Source organism: Limulus polyphemus, unplaced genomic scaffold, assembly GCF_000517525.1.
Source record: "Limulus polyphemus unplaced genomic scaffold, Limulus_polyphemus-2.1.2 Scaffold1414, whole genome shotgun sequence".
Lineage (NCBI taxonomy): Eukaryota > Metazoa > Arthropoda > Merostomata > Xiphosura > Limulidae > Limulus > Limulus polyphemus.
The window spans coordinates 89,216-96,230 of NW_013667024.1; positions in this window are offsets into that span (position 1 = coordinate 89,216).

Sequence of the window (7,015 nt, forward strand, 5' to 3'; positions counted from 1 at the left end):
CTCGGTAGTAAGTAGTCCCACCCTAATATGCATTGGTCTTCAATGTCAGCCAAGTATACTTTGTGTCTGTCTTTCTTACACTGGTTCCTCATGTGTCCTTGCTCTCCACAGTTCCAACAACCTTTCTGGGTAGCAGCCTTTCCTGCCATGGCATCTTCCCTGTGTTGAAGTTTCCAGCATTGAGCTTCTTGTGCCCAGGTTTGTTACAGAATATGTATTATTTAGCATATTGTGCTCAAAGTTAAACCACAAAATTTGCATAACTCTTTCGAATTTTGCATATTGAGTTAAAATACGGATGTATTCTGCATAATAACCAAGTTCTATATAACGAGTTAAAGTACATGTTGATTTTACATAATGGGTCGATCCATTATGTAGAATACGTCCGTATTTTAACTGTTTATGCAAAATTGACATCTTTTTAGTATCAACCAATTATGCAAAATTCGAAGGAGTTACGAATATTATATGATTTATGCGAAAAAGTACATCCCAATATAAAATTATAAGTAGGTCTAGGTCCTAATACAATTCAAGAGTTATTTTTTTAGATTGTGGTTATCATATAATGGCTTAAAAAAAGACACCCATTTTAATGATTTGTTTGTTTGTAATTAATCACAAAGCTACACAATGGGCTATCTGTGCTCTGCCCACCACGGGTATCGAAACCGGGATTCTAGTGTTGTAAGTCCGCAGACATACCGCTGTGCCACTAGGGGGTCCCATTTTAATGAGAGTAAATAAGTTTAATAGGTTGAAACCGCAATTAGTGAATATATTTAGCTGATGCATCCATACCGTTGGTATTATGAAAAACACCTCGGTTCATTCCAGTTTATGTCAAAGTGACGATGATCGAGTTTCCGTTGAAACGACTGTTGGCGTAGGCATTGTTTTAAATATAATTTTCGCTTATCTTCACCATTCATACAACTTTAGCAAAGCATAAAATTTGTTATTCGGTGATTTCATTTTTCACATCCTCTAGTGGCTTAGCAGTAAGTCTGAATACTCATAAGTCTAAAAACCGGGTTTCGATACCTGTGATAGGTACAGCACAGATAACCCATTTAGTTGGGTGGCTTAGCGAATTTACCGTTACTGAGTGGATACAAGCATCAAACTTGGCATGAAGTTTCTTTAGGTCACACTAATCAAATTTTGGTTAGGAGTTCTCTTGAAATATTAAGGGAGGGTTTCTGTATAATACATCAAAATCCAAAATGACCACCACCCATTACTTATATTATGCTTAGACATTTTACTTATGTCAGAATAGCAATTTCTTATACATTTCTGCAATCAGTCAACATTCTGTTAACTTTTGTTATTGTCAGGACACTATAGCCAACTATTCTTGTTATTATCATATATACTGTTACGACAGGGGAAGTCATGTGACGCTGGAAGCATGCACGCTGGAGTTTCTAGAAGGATCATGACTGTTTCTGGCAACTCTAGTCTTCTCCATGTGCCCTCTATGTTTTTTTGTACATAAGCCCGGCAAATAAAGCGGAGTTAATAATAACAGATAGAGAGATATAGAGACAGATAATTGAGTCAAGTGAGCAGTAGTGACCGTAAGTAAAATGCGTGAATCGTTGTGGATTATAGCGTTTGTTCAAGTTAAAGTGACCGTGGAAATTCTGTGTATTGCAAAGTTGTATTGAGAAAGAATAAACTAGTTTTATTTAAGAAAGGACTTATATCGCTGAAGTTCTACGGTAAGAATTTATACCGGGAAATTAACAAACGACTAGAGACGTAACAATATATATATAGGCACAACCCATGCCACACTCGAGTCATAAGTGATGAAAACCCTCTTTTGCCAGTTAGACAACATATTAATGCAACAACAATTTCACCACTAAACTTAGAACATTTGTTGCAGTATGGATAATTTATGCCCACTGTAGTAGACAAATATACAAAGTGAGCTGATAATGCAAATTAGCCATTTATTTTCAAGATGCTAAAAGCAGGTAGCATTTATACTATCTGAAGGCCCTAAGGATGAAGAATCTGATGTAGCTTGGCAGAATGATATGGTCAGGAAAAGTCCCACCTTCATGTATTGGGATCTCATCATGAAATATGAAACATTCATTCTCATCCTTGTTTGGTCCCACAGACAAAAAACAAAATGAAAACTTCCCCTTGTATGTGGAAGTGTTGGAACAGTTAACATCTCTGTTTTTTGCTTTGGATCACATGCATACAGGATGGGTGCATGTCCACATCTAAGACATGAAGTCATTGCCTCCATCGTCAAGACTGCAGAAGCAGTTTGAGGAAGAATACCTGCCAGATGATGATGTATAAAACCCAAAAAACTTTCAAAGTCACAAACAGGGTCCTGCATCTCAGACGTCTTTTCACAAACAGGTTAACAAGCTTGCAGAAACCATTCAAAAAATGAGAATCCTTTTCTGGATGATTTCTCAGATCTGGCGACACTTGACAGTCGCAACTGTGTGGACGTATCTGTAATAGAAGCACTGCACAACCGAGAAGACACTAGCAAGGAACATTATAAGGAATTTGTCAAAAATGTGCTTGTAGATCGCACTTGCTTCATTGCTGACCCTCTTCAAGAAGCCATCTGTACAGGGAAAGAAGATCAAAGTACTTCAAAATAATGTAGAACTTTTTGGTTGGTCGTATATTTCCATGCAGAGCCGAATCAGTGATCTGACAGAGGTTTTCGCTCATGAGATACAGTCCTTCCAACCTTCCCTCTCAGATTTTGGGAAGCTTTATTTGCCAAGAACAATGTATGAGTTACTGAAGTGTTTTGAACAGTCAGAGTTATCAGAACCACCTGAAGTGTACGACTGCAAAGTCCTAGATGGTACTTTCATTGTGCACTGTCTGTCCACTAATGGAATAATAACCTTTGATGAATATGCTGAGAGGGTTTACATTCCTCATTTATAAAAGCAACTGCAGGACACTGCAAGCTTAGATGTTGTATAGGACACATACATTCCTGACCGCTTGAAGGAGTCCACTCGGGAAAAGAGACGGAAAGAGGTGTGCAGAAAAGTGTCAGGGTAGGCAAAGTTGCTTGGTAATTGGATGGATTTCCTGCATGACTCAGAAAACAAGAAAGAGTTCTTTGAATTTCTGACTTCCAATATTTCAAAAATTATCTGTTCACCAGGTAAAACAGTATACATGACGTTTGGTCCATCCTTAGTTCACGTGCCAGTAGATTCAAATAACCCAATGCCAGACTGCAATCATGAAGAAGCTGACACACGAGTGGTAGTTCATGTATTGCATGCAATGAAACAGGGTAGCAAAAGTGTCCTAGTACATACTGTAGACACAGATGTTGTAGTTATCCTTGTGGGCACATTCCACCGTCTGATAATGACTCAACCTTTGGCTAACATATGGGTCGCATTCGGAATGGGCAGGAACTACAGATTCTACAATATCAACGCCCTCTGTGTCAGCCTTAGAGATGGTAGGTCTCAAGAATTTCCAGTTTTTCAAACAATATCTTGTTGTGACACCACATCAGCATTCAAAGGCAAGGGCAAGAAATCAGTGTGGCAAGCCTGGCAGGACCACAGTGAGGTCAAGAAACGTTCACCTATCTGGTTAGTTATCCCTTCCACGTTATGAGTGAAGAATCCGATTGTGTTTTCTGAATTGGAAAGGCTGATTTTCATATTGTACGATAATAATAGTACTTCTAACAGTGTAAATGAAGTAAGGAATGAACTTTTCTGTCAGAGGAATGTACCCATAAACAGACTGCCACCCACCAAGAATGCTTTGTTTCAACACGTGAGACGTGCCTTATACCAAGCAGAAAGCTGGACTACCAGCATACACACAGCAAGTGGTTCCTTTCCCAAAGGAATTTGCATGGACTAGAGTGTCAGAAACATGGGTTCCTGTTTGGATCACAATTCCTGAAGTCTCTAAAGCCTGCAGGGAATTGATCAGATGCTCATGTAATGGATACTGCTCAAAATGCAAATGCAGCAAATCCAATCTTGACTGTTCCCCTCTGTGCAATTGTAAATGTGGTACACAATCAGACAGTCAGAACAGTGTGTGTAGAATGATCAACTTGCTACTTCTATAGCCACCTACAGACAGTATGTTCCGAATTAACCAAAATATACATTGATTGCAATTTGTGCTGTAGGACCACACATTTTGCACCATTACCCGTGCGTGGCATGGGCTGCGCCTATTCATACTAACAAAAATAGTTGGCTATAGTGCCCTGACACTAAAAAAATATTGATAGAATGTTCGGTAGTTTTAAAATTTCATAATTAAGTGCTATTCTGACAGTTGCAACAAGTCTAAGCATAATATAAATGGCGGGTGGTGGCGATGTTGGATTTTGATGTATTATACAGAAACCCTTGATATTTCAAGAGGGCTCCTAGGCAAAGTTTGATAAGTGTTACCAAAAGAAACTTCATGCCAAATTTGGTGCTTGTATCAGCTCAATAACGGTAACCTCAAAATATTGCGCTAAGCGCCTGACTAATTGTGTTGATTTTCTTAACAACAAACAAAACGTTTTTCTTGACTACTTTTCCAAACGTGTAGCTACTTTTGATCGTAAATAGACCCGAAAGAGAATGCCTATTGTAGCCTTTTTGGTTAGAGTATTACATAATTAAACAGGAAGGGTGGAATAATTTAATAATCTTAAACCTCAGTCGGTAAATAATTATATTTATTTACAGAATATAATAATTCCAACCCTTTTTACTGCTATCACGAACTTGTGCACATATTAAGAAAAGAAAATCTAGGTGTTGTTGTTCGGATTTCAAAATGAAGACTATTTTCTGAAAATTTATAACATATTTTGCAATTTTTTGTCAATGATTTGATATAACAAGTACCAATGTTTTTGTTGAATTTTGTATGCCAATGTATAATGTCTATAACTTTAACAAAAATTGGGAACCTTCGTTAGTATTAATTTGCATAATTTTACGGTAGCCGTCACCATAACCACTAGTTTGATTGAATTGATTGAAATTCCTGTTGTCTTACAGGTAGTCCATATAAATGGAATAAAATATTCATATGCAGTTTAAAAATACGTTATATAGAACAGTAATCATATTTTCATGACTTTAATACAAATAAAATCACGTTTTTTATGTACACGTAATGGTTATTTGTTTTGTTGAATTTCGCGCGAAGCTACGCGAGGGCTATCTAAAGTGAAGAAGTCAACACCACTCACTGTCAACTCTTGGACTACAGTATTTTTACCAACGAATATTGGGATTGACATTATACCGCCTCCGTCCCCACGGCTGAAATGCGAGGATGTTCGGTGGCAGGATTCGATTCCGTAACTCATAGACTGCGGTCAAGCATTCTATTCATGTGATTAATTGATGCTCTTGCTATGGGCGTCCACAGAAATTTTTCCAGAGAGGGGCAAAATTTTCCGGGGGGGGGGGAGTAGTGGCTCTTGCGTTACTATTACTATATAGTAACTTGCATTCATGAGCACCTTCTTGCAGCCAATTAAAGAACCGCAACTGACTTAGGCAAAAGAAAGCTTTTAAGTTTACCTTTGGTGAAGTTGGAAGAAAAATCTGTAACATATGTAGGTAAAACGAAACTTTAAAGCACATTATCACTCACATAAATATTGTTACGCCTCTGTGTTCGTTGGCTAATTTCCCGTATAATTTCTTCGGATGAAACTTTAGCGATACAAGTCCTTTCTTAAATAAAACTAGTTTATTCTTTCTCAATTCAACTTTGCAATACACTTAATTTCCACAGCCACTTTAACTTGAACACACGCTATAATTCACAACGAACGATTCACGCACTTTCTTACTACCGCGCTTGACTCAATTGTCTATCTCTATCTCTGCCTGTCTGAAATTCAATTATTTACGCTGTCACTTTATTTGCCGGCTTATATACAATAAGAGCGTGCGTCTAGTAAACGCTCGAGCCTTCACGAATGTTCGAGTTACTCATTACGTGTCACGTGACTTCCGCTGTCTTGACAATATTTTTAACGTGGCATTGTTGATTAATTAAACATAATAATGAACAAACAAGCAAAATAGAACACAGTAACAATTACATTATAAAACAAATACGTGCCTTTAAGTATAACAAAAAGTTCACTACCGTACTGCAACAGCATACAATAATACATGACGTACTTCAAATCAAAATATTAAACCCCAAGTAATATAAGGAGAGTCAGTGCATCCATTAACTAAAAATACGTTTATTTACAGTACGTACTTTAAACAGTAGGTGTCAGTGTTGCGGCATAAAATTTCTGCTCTACGCACGTAGCGACGCCATAAAAATTTGGTTGGTTGTTTTAGAGCAAAGTTACTTTGGACTATCTGCTGGCCGCGTATTTTGTATTACTCACCATCATGCCCCAAGTTGAACAAAAAATGCGGCCTGACTAACTAATGAACGAATATTTGCTGTAAAATTCTTATCAATGCAAAAAGTGTAGCTACCAGTTTGGCTGCCAATTTTCATTTCATTCTTTTAAGACGCGCACTCAATTATCTTTTGGCCGCACCTTTTTTTTCACACTTAAGGTGTTTTTGATTAGATTGTATGTAATGTATGTGTGTTACCTTATAGCAAAGCCACATCGGGCTATCTGCTGTGTCTACCAAGGGGAATCGAACCTCTGATTTCAGCCCATTGTGTAGCCTTGTGCTTAATTACAAACAAACAAACAGTACTTAGGCTACACGACTGAGTACACACGTATATTAAGCTATATTTCGAAACTGTGAACTTTTAAGGCGAATGGCTTAAGATGCTATAAATGCTAGTAAATATAGACGGTGGTAAAGTTGGTACTATAGAATTAGATATACAAAAATAGGTACAAAAATTGGTATTGTTACGTCTCCGTTTGTTAATTAACTTTCCGTAACTTCGTTCCGACGAAACTTTAGCAACACAAGTTCTTTACTTTATAAAACTGGTTTATTCTTTCCGATATAACTTTACC